This window comes from Choloepus didactylus, chromosome 10 (assembly GCF_015220235.1).
Source record: "Choloepus didactylus isolate mChoDid1 chromosome 10, mChoDid1.pri, whole genome shotgun sequence".
Classification (NCBI taxonomy): Eukaryota; Metazoa; Chordata; class Mammalia; order Pilosa; family Megalonychidae; genus Choloepus; species Choloepus didactylus.
Genome location: NC_051316.1, coordinates 30,252,700 through 30,270,821, shown reverse-complemented (window position 1 = coordinate 30,270,821; position 18,122 = coordinate 30,252,700). Strand labels below are relative to the sequence as shown.

Genomic DNA, 18,122 nt, shown 5'->3' with positions numbered 1-18,122 from the left:
TCCAAGTCAATTAATCGATCTGCATTCAATCTTGTAATTTTTAGTGATTGCCTATTTCATTGTATGTGTGTACAGTTCACTTAATCTGTTCCCCAGTAGTGGATGTTCAAGCTGTTTCTATTTCTTTTCTTTATAAATAATGCTGCAACAATCATCCTTATGCGTTGTTTTCATCAGAGTAGATTCCTGGTGGTAGCTTTTCTGGATCAAAGCAAATAAACATTTTACAATATTGTAACTTAATACAACTGACCAACCCTTCAGAAGGATGGTAGGATTCGGTATTTCCACTTGTCAATTTCCTCGTAGTTCAGATTTTTATCAGCAATAGGTTTTATCACCTGCTAACCTAGAGGTAAAAAATTCCTCATTTTAAAAAAATTTGCATTTCTTTGATTGCTAGTGACATTAGGTTTATATTATTTTCATTTCCCTTGTCCATTTGTATTTCTTTTTGGGTATAAATTGCCTTTGGATATTATATACTCATTTTATATTTATTTATAATGTTTTTAGAAAAGGAACTCTAACTTTTTGTCACATGTGTTGCTATTCTTTTTCTAGTTTGCTTTTATCTTCAACTTTGTTTATGGGTTGTTGCTTTTTATTTTGTTTTGTTTATACTATATAGATGTTTAAAGTCATCAGATTCATAATTTATGATTGTTTAAATGAAAAGCTTAGAAAGGCTCAAGATTGTAAGGAACATATTCAGCTATGTTTTCTTCTAATTTTTTGATGTCTTCTTAATATTGACATTGTTTTATTCATCTAGAATCTATTTTGCGGTAAGGAATAAAGCAGAGAGGCAGCTTTTGTTCTTTGAAAAGCTTGTTGATTTTCCATTGTTTTCCTTCTTTCTCCACATCCACTGTAAACTAAATTTCTGTGTATACATTTTGGTCTATTTCTGCCATTTCCTCTCCCTGAGACCTCGTAATGTAGGATGCTTTTTTTTTGCTCTTTCTTCCTAACTACTAAACACGCAATTCAAACAAGGTAAGTGCAAATCAGGTTATAGAATTTCTGGCCTCTGATTCTCTCCTTTGTCAACAGATTAATAGAAACCTTCAGATTCCCACACACTTTTTCAGTATCTTAGATTTTTGATAATGTGCCTGAGACAACTTGCCTACCTGTGGACCAACTTAATGGGTCTCTCCTGTGTTTTGAACTCCCTTGGAAGTCTTTAGGAACAATGCACATGTAACTCAGATACTGAGGTTTGGAAGGCATAAGTATTAGTGAAATAGAGGCCAGAATGAGAGATTTTCCAGAAAAACTTTAGATAGAGGCTGGTGATGCCAGAACATGAATTGACTAATGCCAAACGGGGCGACTTAATTCACTGGAACTTCAGAGTGTCAAATAACAAATTTCAAGTGGTTCTCACCTGCTCGTTTATAAAGATTTCAAAACCTATAGGCTAACACATCAAGCCCTCCATCTACTCACAGCCCACCCAACAGCAGATGATGTTACTGGTGAGAGAATGTGCCGGTTTGTATGTATTATGTCCCACAGAAAAAGCCATATTCTATGATGCAGTATTGTGTAGGCAGACGTATTAGTGTTGATTAGATTGTAATTCTTTGATTGAGTGCCTCCATGGAGATGCGACCCACCCAACTGTAGGTGATGACTCTGATTAGGTAATTTCCATGGAGGTGTGGCCCCGCCCATTCAGTGTGGGCCTTGATTAGTTTACAGGAGCACTGTATAAGCTCAGACAGAAGGAGTGAGCTCACTACAGCCAAGAGGGACACTTTGAAGAATGCACAGGAGAAGAGAGAGGAACGTCCTGGGAGAAAGCCATTTTGAAACCAGAACTCTGGAAGAGACACCAGCCACGTGACTTCCCAGCTAACAGAGGTTTTTCTGGATGCCATTGGCCATCCTCCAGTGAAGGTTCTTATCTTGGACATTTTATGGCCTTAAAACTGTAACTTTGTAACTAAATAAACCCCCTTTATTAAAGCCAATCCATTTCTGGTATTTTGCTTAACAGCAGCATTAGCAAACCAAAACAGAGAGCTTTGAGGTTACCAGACGTGAGAGTCCTCCAGCTCCAAACTCACCTTTAACTGCGTTCATTTCCCTCCACCCCGCCCCATCCTGGGACAGCATCCTTCCTTCTCTCCTCTCTGCTGGATCCTTGTCTGCCTTGTATTACAAAATGGTACCACAGCCTCCCTCAATCCTCTTTTGTCCTCTAGCTACACCTTACCCCTATTTGTCTTTGCAACCACTTCTTTCCACTTGCCCTCAGCCCATCACAGTCTGGTCTCTATCCCCTCCTTGTCACTGACTACTGTTACTGAGGTCATCCATGTGCTCCTATTGGTCAAATCTAGTGGCCACTTCTCAGGCCCTTTCCAGTGTGAACTAGCAGGCATTTGATCCTATTCACTATATGCTCCTTTCCAAACCTTTTTGCTTGCTGGAATTACATGACAGCACCCTCTCCATGTTCTCTTGATGCCCCCTAGGTATTCCTTCTCCAGTTCCTTCACTACTCCTTTTCATCCAAACTCCCTCAAAAATCGATGCCCCACCTCACTACTTTCCCTCATCTCCTCACTTCTTGTGAGAGTCCATCCTTGGTTCTCATCTTTTTCTCACACTTTTCACTCTCTCTGAAAATCCTACTTGTCTTAGTTTCCAGGCTCCTATGACAAAAATACCACAAACTGGTTTTGGCTTAAACCATGAGAATTTATTGGCTTATGGTTTCAGAGGCTACAAGGTTTGCTTCTGGCTGGACTTGGTAACATTCTGGCCAGCTATCCTTGGGTTCCTTGGCTTTCCTGTCACATGGCAATGTCTTCTCTCTGGGTTCCATTGACTTCCAGCTTCTGCTCCTCCCTGGGGCTTTCTCTCACCATGTCTGAATTTCTTCTTCTTATAAAGAACTCCAGTAATCCACATTAAGGCCCTTCTTGAATCAGTTGGGCCACAGCTTCACTAGAAATAACATCTTCTAGAGGCCCTATTTACAATGGATTCACACCCACAGGAATGCAGACCAAGACTAAGCACATGTCTATATTGTCCACTACACTTCTCAAATCTTTTTAAATTTAAATCTTTTTAAATTTTTAATTTAAAAATCTCTAATTTTTTTTTATTTTGACTCCCAAACTGAAGCCCATAATTGTCTTTTCAGTTGCCTGCACTAAATGATTAACAAAAGAACCCAAAGACAGCACATCTGTAATTAAGCTTGTTATTTCCCCCCACATTTGTTTTCATGTCTCAGCTGACAGCTTAAATGTTCTACAGCCACCATACCCAGGTTATTTTCCCTATTGCATCCCCCCTGCCAAGCAGTTACTAGTGAATTGTACCTCATCCTATCTCCACCTCCCATGCAGTTCCCTCCAATTATACTGCTACAAGGTGGGGCCTTGGGCATCGCTCATCTATCTGATGAAATAGGTTCCTCACTGTCCTAATATCCAACCTCTGCTATTCATCTGTTGTTTGGAGGTATGGTTGTAATGCCCAGATCTGAGGGGGCATTTCCCTGCTGAAGACCTTCAGTTGTCTTCATTCCTGGCAAGATAAGTCCCATCCTGCCCAATATTTGACCCATGCCCCCATCTATTGTATTGCTCCCCTAGGCACAGCTTGGACGTCAGTCGTACCCAACACATCTAATTCCCCAGATGAGCAGTCCTTCTTTACGTGTCTATAACACTGTCCAATAGAAATATAATACAAGCCGCAAATGCGAATCACATGTATAATTTAAAAATTCTTAGTAACCACATTAAAAAGTAAAAAGAAATAGATGCAATCAATTTTAATAATATTGTGTTTAACACAATACACCCAAAATACTGTTATTTCAAAATGTAATAGTGTAACAATTACCAATGATATATTTCACACTTTTTTCCTATACTAAGTCTTTGGAATCTGGTAAGAACTTTACACTTACATCATATCTCATTTTGGACTAGCCACATTTCAAATACTCAATGGCCATGTGTGGTTTGCAGCTACTGTACCAGGCAGTACAAGTCCCTATCTTTGTACCTGTGTTCCTTCTTCCAGCAATACCTGACACCTACATGTGCTAAGTGAACTTCATTTTTCCTTCATTAAAACAGCATTTATTCATTAAGTCATTCAATAGATATGATAAAAAATGTGGGCTGTGGAACCAGACTTCCCAATTCTTATATCCTGGGTAAGTTGATTTAACTTCCTTGTGTTTTATCAGTAAAATGTGGATAATACTAGTATCTACCTATAGGTTGAATTGTGTCTTCTAAATAGACATGATCAAATCCTAATCCCTGGTCCTGCGAATGTGACCTTATTTGGAAATAGGGTCTTTCAAGATGTCATAGTTAAGATGAGGTCATACTGGAGTAGGGTGGACCCTTAATCCAATACAACTAGTGTTCTTAGAAAATGAGGAAATTTGAACACAACCCAGGAGACAGATACTGGGGAGAAGACCATGTGAAGATGGGGGAGGCAGATGATGCAACTACAAGCCACAGAAGGCTACGTATTGCCAGCAAATACCAGAAGCCAAGAGAGAGGCACAGAATAGATTCTTCTCTAGAGATGTCAGCAGGATCATTGGCCTTGCCAATACCTCGTTTTCCATCTTCTGGCCACCAGAACTGTGAGACAATAAATTTCTGCTCTTTTAAGCTACCCAGTTTGTGGTACTTAGTTATAGCAGCCCTAGAAAACCAAGACACCACCTTAGATTAATGTATGGAAAGCTCTTAGAATGGTACACAGAACGTGCTAGGTTAAGTGTTAGCAATTGTCACTGTCATTGTTTATAAGACTCCATGTTATGCCCCACCCTAGTCAACATTAATAAGGCCCTTAATGAGCTTTGAGCTAACTAGAGGCAACGTGGCATAGAAGCGCAATGAAATTTGCAGGTGCTTTTTAGTTATTCCCAATACCCATCTTTGTGCTGGGCACATAGTAAAATTCAACATATATTTGAGGCATTAAGGGGTACACTAAAGCAAAACATTTTCACTATAGAAAAATATGATTTTTTTGGTCACTCGTTCCCTCATTTTTTAGGAATAATAAATAAATTCACTAGTCAGGAATCATGCTTAACTTCATTTTTATGCTCATGGCTAAAATATCTCTGTTTTTGGTTTGCTCATGTATAAAATAAAGACAACATACCGCAGAGGGGTTTTTGCAATGATGCATTTACTACCATTTAAATAGTAATAGAGCTGACAGTTACAGAGTCCCTACCATTCCAAGAATTAACTTTAAAAAAATGAAAGGCCCATCCTTCAGTTAATTATTGCAGGCCTGTTTGTTCTTAAGCTAAGTAATTGCCCAGTAATTCATATTTATTTCTGGTTTAAACACACTTCAGTAGCAGCAGCTTGTTCCTGACCAAAGACCAAATGGCTGTGCTGTTGCTAACAGGTGACTCTCAAAGGATAAATACACAAAGTGTTGTTGGGAGGGAGGTGATGGAGGATGAGAGGAACTGACTAAAGCTAATCATAGAGAAAACATTTCCTTGACTTTGAGATGCCTGTGGGGCCCTATTTGGCCTTAGGTGCCTGAGAGAACAGCTCGTGTGAATTTGAGGAGACTGGGAACAAGTATTGAACATGATCGTGAGAATATTGCTGAAGACTGGAGCCCACACGCACTGTATTGCAATGCTCCATTCACTAGTCTTGCAACACAAGCTTGGGCTCCAGGCTGTCATCAGAGATGGCTTACATGTGGTTTTAGTAGCCCTCCCCTAGATTATTTGTGTCATGTTCCCTAAAAGAAAGCCATTTAGCATATGGAAACACTTTCCCCCTTTGATGCTCTGTGAGGTTGTTGAATTCAATTATAGTGAAGGCAAATAACTCCAATGATGGGGTAAAGGAAATTCCCATTCTTCAGTAAGTAGTTTGTGAGTTACTTCATTCTTTAATGGTGTGAAATTTTTTGCTACACACATGCTTGCAAAATAATCCTACATTTTTTATTTAATTATAGAAGATTTTAGACATATTCTTAAAGTTGCATTGGTACAGTATTTCATAGATTACAGTTTTTAAAAAGTGAAAAGTTTTTTTTTTCTGTGTTGCTTATTATAACTTACTGTATTCAGGTGGACATGATCAACTATTCAGACTATATTTACATCTTCACAATGACCCCATGGAATTTAGCCATTTCAGTATTTGCAAGAAAACTATATGATTTGGACTTTCTTCTTGGGTATGTCTAAAGCTATGGTGGGTGATGAAAGCATTGCTGATGGACCATAAAAGAATCTAAATATTTTATTTCCTGTGTATGTCTCATAAGGCAAGCATACAATTCCATAGATACTTTTTCTTTCTTTCAATGGAAATTGAGAATGAATAGGTAAAGTAAACCACTGAGGTCTTTCTTTGATTTTTCTTTATTATTTTGGCTCTGCCAATGTGTGTTAAAGTCAAAATTGTTTAATCCCTTTTTTCCTCAAATACTTTATTTTGAGTTCATTATTTAATTTTTTCTCATATTTTTTATTACAGATGTAGTAGGTTTACAGAAAAATCACACTCCCAAAGACTTTTAACCAATGCATTTTTTCATTCATGAAATATCCAATAACATCTTAGACATTATCAAGGAAACCAATTTGGGTAATGGGGTTTAAGGGAAATAAATAACACAATCCAACTCTGCATATAACCTCAACCAATTAGTCACAGACCCACAAACTTGACTGTATTAACTATAAAATGCAATGTGCCCTTTTCAATTTGTTCCTTGGACTATTTTAAATTATGATTATTTCCATTGTAGTTATTAAGAAGCATGTATTGAAACCCCAATATTGCCAATAAAAGACCCACAAATGGCTGTGATGCATATGGCAATTCAGACACACATAGACACACACACACACAAACACAAACACACACATGACTTCCCAGGGAAACAGGTCACATGGTATTCTGTGTGAAAGGCACCTCTCGGAATAAGCCATATATGGACAGGTGCACACATGCGTACATGGGCACACACACACGTGCACACACACACCAGAAATTAGGAAATAAAAGTGAATACAAAGAATTTGCTTGACCAGGGTGGGGTTTGAAACAGAAATACAGCTTCATCTTACCCCCAAATGTGAGGGTTTAGGGAATGCAAGTTCTCTCTGCCTCTTGTCACTTGAAATCTATTTTCCGTATTAATAACCTCTTCCATGTATATGATGATACTGTAATTTAATATATATTTTCCTTTCCTTTTGGTAAATGCACCTTTAAGATTGTATCCACTCCATTATCAAGACAAGGAGGAGCTTCCAAGATGATGATCAAGAAATTTAAGATAGGCTTAGTAAAAGATGGCTTTAAAGAGGGAGTTTTTGAACCTTGGAGTGGTCTAAAGTATTCTCCCTATCTAGAGGCAACCAATGTCCTGACTTTTATGCAATCACTTTCTTGCTTTTCTTCTACCTCTTATTTATGCATTCCTGAAAAAAATAGTTTTGCCTGCTTTTAAACTTTATATGAATGGAGAAATACTGTATAATTTTTTTGTTTCTTGCTCATTGCATTCAACATTATATTTGCAAGATCCATCGATGCTGTTTCATGTAGTTCAAATTGGTTCATTTTCGTTGCTATGTTATTTTTCCAAAGTATGAATATACTATAATTTATCCATTCTATTTTTGATGCATATTTGGGGTCTTCCATCACGAAGATTGGCCCAATCTGCATCCAAATGTGACATGAGTGAGAAATAAACCTTTGCTGTCCTAAGTCACTGAGACTTGTTAACTATAGAATAGTCTATTTGATCATGAGTAATATACTAGTAGACAAAACAATCATCTTACTAAGAAAATTCCAGGGGATTAACTGGCAAGTTTTATTGAACTTTCAAGGAAGTAAAAGAATACCAATTTAACATAAACTATTTTGGAGTCTAGAAAAAGATAGTAAACTCCCTGGCTTACTGGTTGTGATAGGCAGAATAATGGTCCCTCAAAGATGTCCACCCTAATTCCTGGAACCTGTGACTATGTCACCTTAAATAGCAAAAGGGAATTTGCATATGTGTTAAGGTTATGGCCCTTAAAATGGGGAGATTATTCTGGATTATCCAAATGGGCCCGATCTAAATCACATGGGTTCTTGAAAGGGAACAAATTTTTCTGGCTGTAGTCAGAGAAAAATGTGACCATGGAAGGAGGTCAGAGAGACCTCTGGCTGTTCCTGGCTTTGAAGAGGGAGGAAGGGAGTTTCCAGCTGAAGTATACAGCGGCCTCTAGAAGCTGGTAATGATCCTCAGTGAACAGCAAGCAACAAAATGGGCACCTCAGTCCTGCAATCTCTAGGAACTCAATTCCGCCAACATCCCAAATGAATAGCAAATGGCTTCTCCTTTAGAGACTTCAGAAAGGAATACGGCCAAACTGACACCTTCATTTTAGCCTGGTGAGACCTGGGCCAAATTTATGACCTCTAGAATTATGAGAAAATAAATTTGCATTGTTTAAACTGCTAAATTTGTGGTGATTTGTTATGGCAGTAATAGGATTCTAATTCCCTGGTGTAACCTTGATATCAAAATGTTGCAAGGACATTACGAGAAAGAAAAAATTTAGCCCAATCTCAGTTGTGAACATAAATGCTACCCTAAACAATATATTAGCAAACTAAATACAGCAATATATAAAAAGGGAAATACATTATGACCATGTTGTGTTTATAACAAGATTGCCTAGTTGCCTGAAAATCAATTAATATAATTCATCCTATTGACAGATTTAAGAGATACATTAGACATTGTTCTCAGTGGATGCAAAACATTACTGATAGAAGTCAACATCCATTTATAATTAATAAAGAAACTCTTAGTAAATGGGAATGGATGGAAATGTCCTGTGCTTGGCAAACAGTATGTACAAAACCATACAGCAAACACTATACTAGATTGAATCACATTGAAAGTTCCTTCTGAAATTGGGAACAACAGGAGAATGCTTGAGATCACCACTTGTATTCAACATTGTACTGAAGTCCCTAGCCAGTACAGTATTAGGAGGCTTAAGTATTGGAAAGGAAGAAGCAAAATCATCTTTGTTTGCAGGTGAAGTTTGCATATGTAGAAAATCCAAAAGAATACTCACACTATTAGAATTTTAAATAAAATTCAGCAAGTTTCTCGCATAAAAATGTGACAATAAATTGTATTTCTATGTACCAAGAACATACAATGATGTAGTAGTAACATGTCATAAAAGACATGCAAACCCTCTATGAGGAAAATTACAAAATTTTATTGAGAGATAATAGCATATTCATGGATTGGGAAATCCAGTATTTTAAAGATATTAATTTTTCTCAACTTGATCTATAGGTTCAAGGCTATACCAATAAAAATCCTAATTGGAGATATTTTTGCTGGAACTTGACAAACTGATTCTAAAATTTATGTAGAAACACAAAAAACCAATACTTGAAAAATTCACTTGCAGAAAAAGTGAGGGGACTTGCTCTATCTGAAAAAAGCATTTATTATAAAGCAATGATACCACAAAAAATTGTAGCATTGGCATAGGGATAGAAAAATAGACCATGAGAGCAAAATAGCAAATCCAGAAAGAGGACTACACATATTGTGACAACTGACTTATGACAAAGGTAGCACTACAGAACTGTACAGAAACAATGGTGTTTTCAACAAATGGTGCCGAGGCAATAGAGATGCTATAAGGGAAAACTCGCAGTTGCATCCCTACTGCATACTATATACAAAAATCCATTCCAGCTGGATTGATGACTTAAATGTGAAAGGCAGATTTCAGCCGTGTTTTTGCATGTATCAGAACTTCATTAAAGACATCATGTTGACTGAAATAAGTCAGACACAAAAGGACAAATATTGGATTATCTCACTGATATGGAATAATTAGAATAAGCAAGCTCGTAGAGTCAGAATCTAGAATCTAGATTACCAGGGGATAGAGTAGGGGTAGGAAATAGGGACTTCAGGCTTAAAAGGAACAGAGTTTCTATTTGGGATGATGGAAAACTTTGGGTAATGGATGATGGTGATGGTAACACAACACGGTAAATGTAATTAAAAGCACCAAATTATATATTTGAATGTGGTTAAAAGGGGAAATTTTGGGTTGAATATATGTTACTAGAATAAAAATTTAACAAAAATCCATGGAACTACACTACACAAACAGTGAACCCCAAGTTAAACCATGGACTATAGTTTAATAGTACAATTATAAAAATGTGCTTTCATCAATTGTAAAAAAATAATTCACATCAGTGCAAGGTATTCATGATAGAGTGGTAAATGGGAATCCTGTATTTTATGCATGAATGTTCTGTGAACTCACAATATCTCTAATAAAAAAAATGTGAAAGGCAAATTTGTACAACCCATAAGAGAGAACATAGAAGAATATGTTTATGCCTTAAGAATAAGAAAAGGTATCCTAAGAAAAAGACCCAACAAGTGCTAACCATAAAGGCTATGCCATTTGGCTGTTTACATTCTGTACTGTTTCCTGTCTTTCTCCTCTGCTACATATACGTGATCCCTGCAAACTGTGCTCACAGCTCCCTTGCCAGCTGGCTTCTAGCTAAGTTGGGCCAATGGGATTCACTGGCTGAAGTCTGGTAGGAGGGAGGAAGAGAGAAGCTACCCCTTCCCTTTTTACTGTAGTAGAACCTTTGGCTGCAACTTCATCTCCTCCATGAATTTCTGCTCCCAGACAGTCTTCCTTCCATGGTCCCAGCTCCACCTGGCAGCCATGGATCAGCTCCTACCTAGCCTAGTCAAAGGACTTCTCCCTTTTGTCCCTCCAGCCCTCGGAAGTAGCAGTGACTTCCTGCTGTAGCTCATCTCTAGTTGCCTAAGCATCCTCTGCTGAGCCTTTCAGTAATTCCAGCACTTTTCTGGCTAGTTCTCAAGATTGAGTTCTCTCTATTAAACCACATGGTGTGGTCCCTTTTTCCTGGTTGAACTACTTATTTTCCCAACTTGTCTCTGACTGATACAGGAAAAGAGAGTTAAATTCAAATTGCATTAAAATTAAGAACTTCCATCCACCAAAACACTATATAGAAGGGAAAAGACAAAATATTTTCAACCAAATTATGTAAAGCAATACTAAAAATAATTTTTCAAAACCTAACAACCCAACTGATAAATGTGCAAACATTAGGCACCTGGAATCAATTACTCCAATCTTATATACTGCACAAGATGAAAAGAAACTAAATCCCTCTTCTTTACTTTCTCCCTATTGTAATACTGGCATTTGCTTTTTAGTTCAACATCCATTTTATACTCATCCATAGTGTGCTTCTGCATGTCATTTATAACTCTGCTGGGTGGTGAAATTATTCCTGGGGACAGTTCGCAAGATCAGACTTAGGCCATGAAATATAAGGAATTTTACAAACTTTATATCCTAAGAATGGAGTTTCTTCCTTATCGAGAATCTTTCAGCAAAAAAGTAAAAGAAATTTCTCCCCCCTAGATGTTTTGGAACTAAGCATTCAAGAGAGTGCAATATTTGACTTCTTAATGATGTTTTCAGATTTTCTCATCCTCAAATATCTTCTTGACTAAAATAAATGTAAATTTCAGCACCTGGGATCCTGACGTGGCTTCAGGACAGAAAACAAGGTCTTTGCAGCAATCTAGATTTCCAGGAATACCTCTGGGAACCAGCATTGCTTTTCTTTTCTGTGTACACCAATACTATGAGGCTCACAATGGGCTTAGTATTAAAAAAAAAATTACATTTACTTTTCCTGATTAGAAAAGTGGTATAAATCTGTAGATGAAAACAGAAAAATAGAAAAAAACAAACCCAAAATTTAAATCACTCATTATCAAGCAGATAAGCACCATTTAACAGTTTATTCCCTTTCCATTTTTTCCACTAAACATATATAGGAGAGAGGGAGAGAGAAAGAGAATAAAGTATTTTAAAACAGAGTGTAGGTTTTACTTAAACTCTTTGAAAACACTGCCATTTTAAGTGGCTGCTCAATATTCCTTTAACTATAATTTAATCATTCTTTTACTCTTGACAATTTAGGCTGTTTTGAAATTTCTCACATTACAAATGTTGAAACTTACAAAACACCACAGTGACTCTATTTGTCCCTGTTAGACAAATAGACACAAGACTTGGGTCTTTGTCTCACGAGTTCCCAGCCGACGCTTGGCTGTGGTTGGAGGGCCACAGTTTGAGAACCCGGAGGGCCACAGTTTGAGAATCCAGAGGGCTACACTTTGAGAACCACGGCCTCAGCAGATCTTGGGGAGCCAGCATCTCCTCCCTCCAGGGCAGCTCTACCACCCCTTTGTTTCCCTCCACCCTGCCCACCCCTTTGTAAATGGACCCTTTGCTCACCTCACCTGGCCTCGGGGACGCTGTTTGAGCTGGCCACTGCTCCTGGTTCCTGCTGTACCCCTAACTGATTCTGCCCCTTTAATGAAGCTTTGAAACATCCGTGGAGAAACTCATTAAAGTTAAGGCGTTATTCAAACTGCCCTTCAAAAGAAGAAAAAGAAAGACAAAAGAGAACACAGAAGCAAAAACTTACCCTCCTGACCTCTAGAGACAGGACCAGCAAGAACCACCTGCGGTCAGCACCACCCTCGAACCCCGGAGAGGAGCCTGGGAAGGTTACTTCCTCACTCGGGCCTGGGTGCTGTCCTCACTCTAGAGTCTAATTTAGTTTTGAACACTAAGAAACTTGAACAAAATGACAACACGAATACATTCTCCAAGTTGGCCCAGGCTTCTGTGTGGGATGGTTTGGGGTGACAGGCACTCCCCGCATTTCAAACATTCCTTCGTCTCTCCACCCAAACCATCCCAGGGGTTGCATTGCTTTGGTTTAAGATTTTGATTTTTGATGAATTGCAACCCACCCTTCCCCACCTAACGCTTAATGAGCATAAAGCCCAGGTCACTTGAGAGAAGGCTTTGATGGAAAATGAGCATGAGGATGCTGGCTGCAAGAAAGCAAGAGAGGATCAAAATGGAAACCTGTGGTGTCAGATTTAAGCCCCCATTCCCACCCCACGGCGAATCCGGGGGCCATGCAGCTGTGAGCCTCTCTCCTGCCTCACACAGCAGATGGAAGGCTCTGGTAATTGAGTGACCAATGGCCAAATATCACATAGGACCTCCCAGGGACAGAAACTGGAAAAGCAAGGAAATAAAACTTGCCTATTATTTCCATAGGCGTCTGGTGTTTGACAATGAAAAAAAGTGTCCCCAAATGATGACTGAATACAAATATTCACAACTTCTTTTGTGACTTTCATTTCTGTTTACCTGGCACATTTTCCATTAATAAAAGACATGCTATTAAAAAAAAACATGAAAAATTCTTATGGAGCTCAGCTTTCAGACTTATATAAAGGATGCCTACAGAATGGACATGTTCAAAATTCACCCCTCGGGTGTTTGATTGTGTAGACGCAGCAATGCCTGCTAACCACTGAATCTTGCTAGTCCCACCCAAAGAGATCAAGCATACCCACTCTTCATTCTGTGCCCAACTAGACGTTCTATTTGTCACAAAAACATAAGCATTCCAACCAAACTCTTGGGCAGGTAAACTGTAAATGATTCAAAGCCAGCTCATATGGAAATAATGGTAGTGTCTGGAATTCTCGTTTGGCTTTTCTTTCCTAAGCCTCTATGTCCCTTGCTGCTCCCACCAGGCCACAAGACCATGATCTCAGCCCATCAGTCTGTGCATTTTCTCTCCCTAAGGCCCCCAAAGTCCCCTAGAACTAATCCTAATTGTGTACTTGCAGCATCAGGGAAGGGGATGATCAACAAAATGCCAGTTGAGGTTACTTTTCCTTTTGGAATAAGCTCAGACAGAGAACTATAAAGCATTGTAAGCATCCGAGGAATAATGGGAATACTGAAACCTACCAGATTGCTATTAATTTGCTTCCCATCATTTCAAAATGTTTTAAATAGGAACATTTGGAAATTAAGTGAATTGTAGAGTCAAATGATTTGAATTGACCTGGTGGAAATTGAAATTTTGGGCCCAATTAGAAACAGATAATTAATAGTTATATTTGAAGATAGTTGCAAAATCATAACCAGAAGACCCTGGGGTTCAAAGCATAAACAGAAGTCATCCTTCTGAAGCCATGGCCACTTCTGAGTGTATTGGACTAAGCAACTTTTGGCTATGTGGTAGGGGTTTGAGAGGTTAGGGAAAGCAAGATTTAAATGACCTCTCAGCACAACATGTGCCTCAGAGAGAAATGGACATGATTTAATGCAGCAGGTCTGTGCCCCCAATAATGATCACTTCATCTTACTTCCTATCAGCTATCTACTTCCAGGACATAAGCCAAATTAGTGTATGTATCCAAGAATTAAATTTCTTATATGCAACTCTGTTACCTGGCATTCAATTTTAATGTCACCCTTGGGTAGAAGAAGGTATATCCACTTCTCTGCTTTATCAAGTTATGCCATGACCTCTAATTCTACAACAGAACATGTTTTATGTAGTTGCTTCCTTCTTGTTCGTGGGCATGTCAAAAAACCCTCCCAAAGGAATGGAAACATCTTGCTTTTGTATCTAATCAAATAAATATTTCAGTTAGAGGTTAAGACTCTCATAGACCTTATGATTCTTTCTATATTAGTACGATCAAATCCAGAGGTATTCTAATTTCTGAACAAATAAATAGCTTTGGGGGTTCCAATAAGGGTTGTGTAAAGCTGTAGAAAAAATCAAGCTGGATCAAACATTGAAAAAAAGTTTATAGGCAAAAGCTGGGATAGCTCTTGTCAGATGAGCAATAAACAACTTCTATGTCTCAGATTCCACAATTATCCCTTGCTAATCCTTTGTAGTTGTTCCAATAGACTTAGAAAGGAAGGATAATGGTAAAAACATTGTCTTATTTTTTTATACTTGTCTACATTAGCTTTTAGCTTTTATTTGCAAGTGAGTGCTTATGATAATTGTAGAAACATGTACGCTCAGACTAGGAGAGGCTTCAAAAACTGTATAGACCAACCACTGAAGGCTTAGATCTCTTCTGCAGTGTCCAACTAAAGTCAATTTCTGTTTGCATACCTGCAAAAACGGGGAACACGCTACCTCCTGTGAAGCCCATTACCTCTTTGGAAATTCCTGACCATCTGAAAGGCCCTCTGTATGTTGAGCCAAAAGAGGTTTCCTAGAAACTTGCAGTCATCAGTTATTATTCACAGAATTATTCAATGTTAGAACTGGAAAGGACTTTCTAGATGTCATTTTCCAATGTTTTCCAAACTGCAGAAACCATTAGTGGGTTATAAAAATCAATTTAGTAGAGCACAACCAGCATTTTTCACAAAAAGGAAATAGAAGAGAATGTCATAATGTATCACCAGCAGAAGGATACATTTTGTTTTGTAAAATTTTGTTTTAGTTATAAATATATGTTTGTGCCTGTTGGGTTGTGATTCAAGATGTATTTGCTACTAGGGGTTGCATTTTAAAGACTTTAAAAACCTTTAAAATTTTTTCTTCTTCATGGGAAACACTCCTTCTTAAAAAAATAATGCCTCAAATGAAATAGTCTCAAAGCCCTTAGGCATGTAGGATTGCCCTTTCTGTATACACTTTGAATTGTTTGTAGAACTTTCAAAGTATAGCCAGTGCTGAAAAATATTTTACATGTGTTACTGGAGTCATCATCTCCCTTATTCCAGATACTCTGCTTCTATTAATGCAACCTGAGTTTGCATTATTATTTTGGGCAGCTGGATCATATTATTGAGTTTTACTGAGTTTATTTTCAATTCAGCCACCTAATTCCTTTTACTCCTAATGGGAAGAAAGGAAAGGGGTGAAGAAAAGAAGTAAGGAATGAAAAAAGAAAATGGCACTTAAGTACCTACCATACCACAGGTGTTTCACAGTTGTTAACTCCTTTTTCAGAATAATTTTTGAGGCGTTTATTGGTATAATTTTATAGATGAAGAACCTGGAGTTCAGAGATGTCAAGAAACTTGCCAAGATCTCTAAGTGCCATGACCAGGGATTGAGAAGTGATGTGAATCTGGTCTTTCATTCTATTATGTGACCTTAATTCCCTCTTCTGTGCACTTACGGGTCCAGGATTGAACCTGATATCTTAGTTTTCTCACTATACAAAGGTGAGCAGGCGTGGATACCCCATCATTCAGAGGTCTGGGTAACTTTGGGGTAAGTCTAATCCCATAGCCCTCTTTTGTCCAAATTACTCCCTACAAATTCTCTGCTTTCCTAGGACTGACTTACTTGTGCCTTCTTTCAGCCTCATGTCCCTACCTCTGTATCACTATCCTACTTGGGCCTTCCAGAAAAACTAAATCAGACTCTTCACTGATTTCTACAAGAAACCCATCCCCGCACTGCATTTATTGACTGTGGGGACTTTAACACTTATTTGGGGTTAATAATGAGATGGGTGTAACAGTCTTCCCCATTTCACTGACTTTATTCCTTCTTCCTCCCTCCCTAGCCCAATAATAATAAAAATAATAAAAAGTCTCCTTTCCCATGCAAGGAGATTCCACCCAAAATCTGGTTACTTGGGGAATCATAGGTTCTCCCTTATGAAATTTATTCCAAACAATACAGCATTCTCAAAAAATTTCTAGTAAATACAATTTTCTTCCTCTCATTTTGCCACCATTAACTTTCATATCATTGTACAGTATTTAAAAGGGACCTTTTCTGCCTCAGTATTGGCCAAATCTGCAAAAGCTGTGAATAATAAAGCAGATACAAAATACCCCAACATCCTAGAGAGAGGAGCTAGACTACACACACAGAATGCAGACTACAGCAAGAGATTAGAAAATTCTGGTTAGTACTAACCCATTGCTCAGCGTGAGCATATGAAGGCTCTGAGGTGCAGGTGTCCAAGGGGAACATAACGTCTTTGGAGAGTGCCTTAGTTTCTTAGTGCTGTCGTAACAAATCACCACAATCTAGGGGGCTTGTATTAGTTAGGGTTCTCTAGGGAAACAATCAACAAGACATATCTGTAAGATTTATAAACGTGTCTCACGCAACTGTGGGTATGCATAAGTCCAAATTCCATAGGACAGGCAGCAGACTGGCAACTCCAATGAAGATGTTCAGTGAAACTCCTCAGGCAGCAAACTGGCAACTCCGATGAATGTGTTCGATGAACTCCTCAGGCAACAAACTGGCAACTTTGACGAACTCCTCATGAAATGTTTCGCTGGTCAACTGAAGAAGAAGTGCAGGTCCTCTATCTGTCTTGCATAAAAGTCTTCAACTGATTGGATTAAATCCAGCTGATTGCATTCTCTCATTGTGGAAGACATGCCCTTTGTTGACATAATCAGTCACAGCTGCAGCCAGTTGACTGATGATTGAATAAACCAGTCTTCTGGTTTATTAACCAGCCACAAATGTCCTTGCAATAACAGTTAGGCCAGTGCTTGCTTGACCAGACACTTGGGAACCATTAAGTGGCCAAGTTGACACATGAACCTAACCATCACAGGGCTTAAAAAGGCAGCAATTTATCTTTTCACAGTTGTAGAGGTCAGAAGCCTGAAATCAAGGTGTTAGCAGGGTTGTGTTCCATCTGAAACCTCTAGGGGAGAATCTTTAGTTGCCTCTTCTAGCTCACTCACAGATTTGATGAGCCATTTCCATTGGAGTTGCAAGAAGTTATTCCACTAGCCTGACTGTTGGCATTGCCATGGCATTGTATTCCAGTTGGGTTGAACATACAGGCTGTGTGGTGACAATGAGTAAATTCCAATGGACAGATCCCATGTCTGTACAGCATCCTGAGCTCATAGAGAGACCTATTTGTTAGAGCAAGTACTTGCTAAACCATGTGATGCTGTAAAGAATGTTGATACTAACATGACTTTTCTTGTCATTGTTGTCATCATTTGATTATGGTTTGAAAATAGGTGTATAATGATTACAGACAATAATACAATTTTTATAAATTCCCCATCCCTCACTGTGAAGTAAATAGAAGTAAAATGACTACAATACACACTCTAGGCTATTCTTTTAGCTAAAGGTTTTGGAGTAAGAGGCTAGTTGAAGTCT

At 38.4% G+C, this 18,122-nt stretch overlaps 1 pseudogene; it reads right to left on the bottom strand.

Annotated features, from left to right (window-relative positions):
* LOC119545148 overlaps positions 1–15,165 on the bottom strand; it is a 30,243-nt pseudogene extending 15,078 nt beyond the window's left edge.
* Between the last annotated feature and the right edge of the window lie 2,957 nt (positions 15,166–18,122).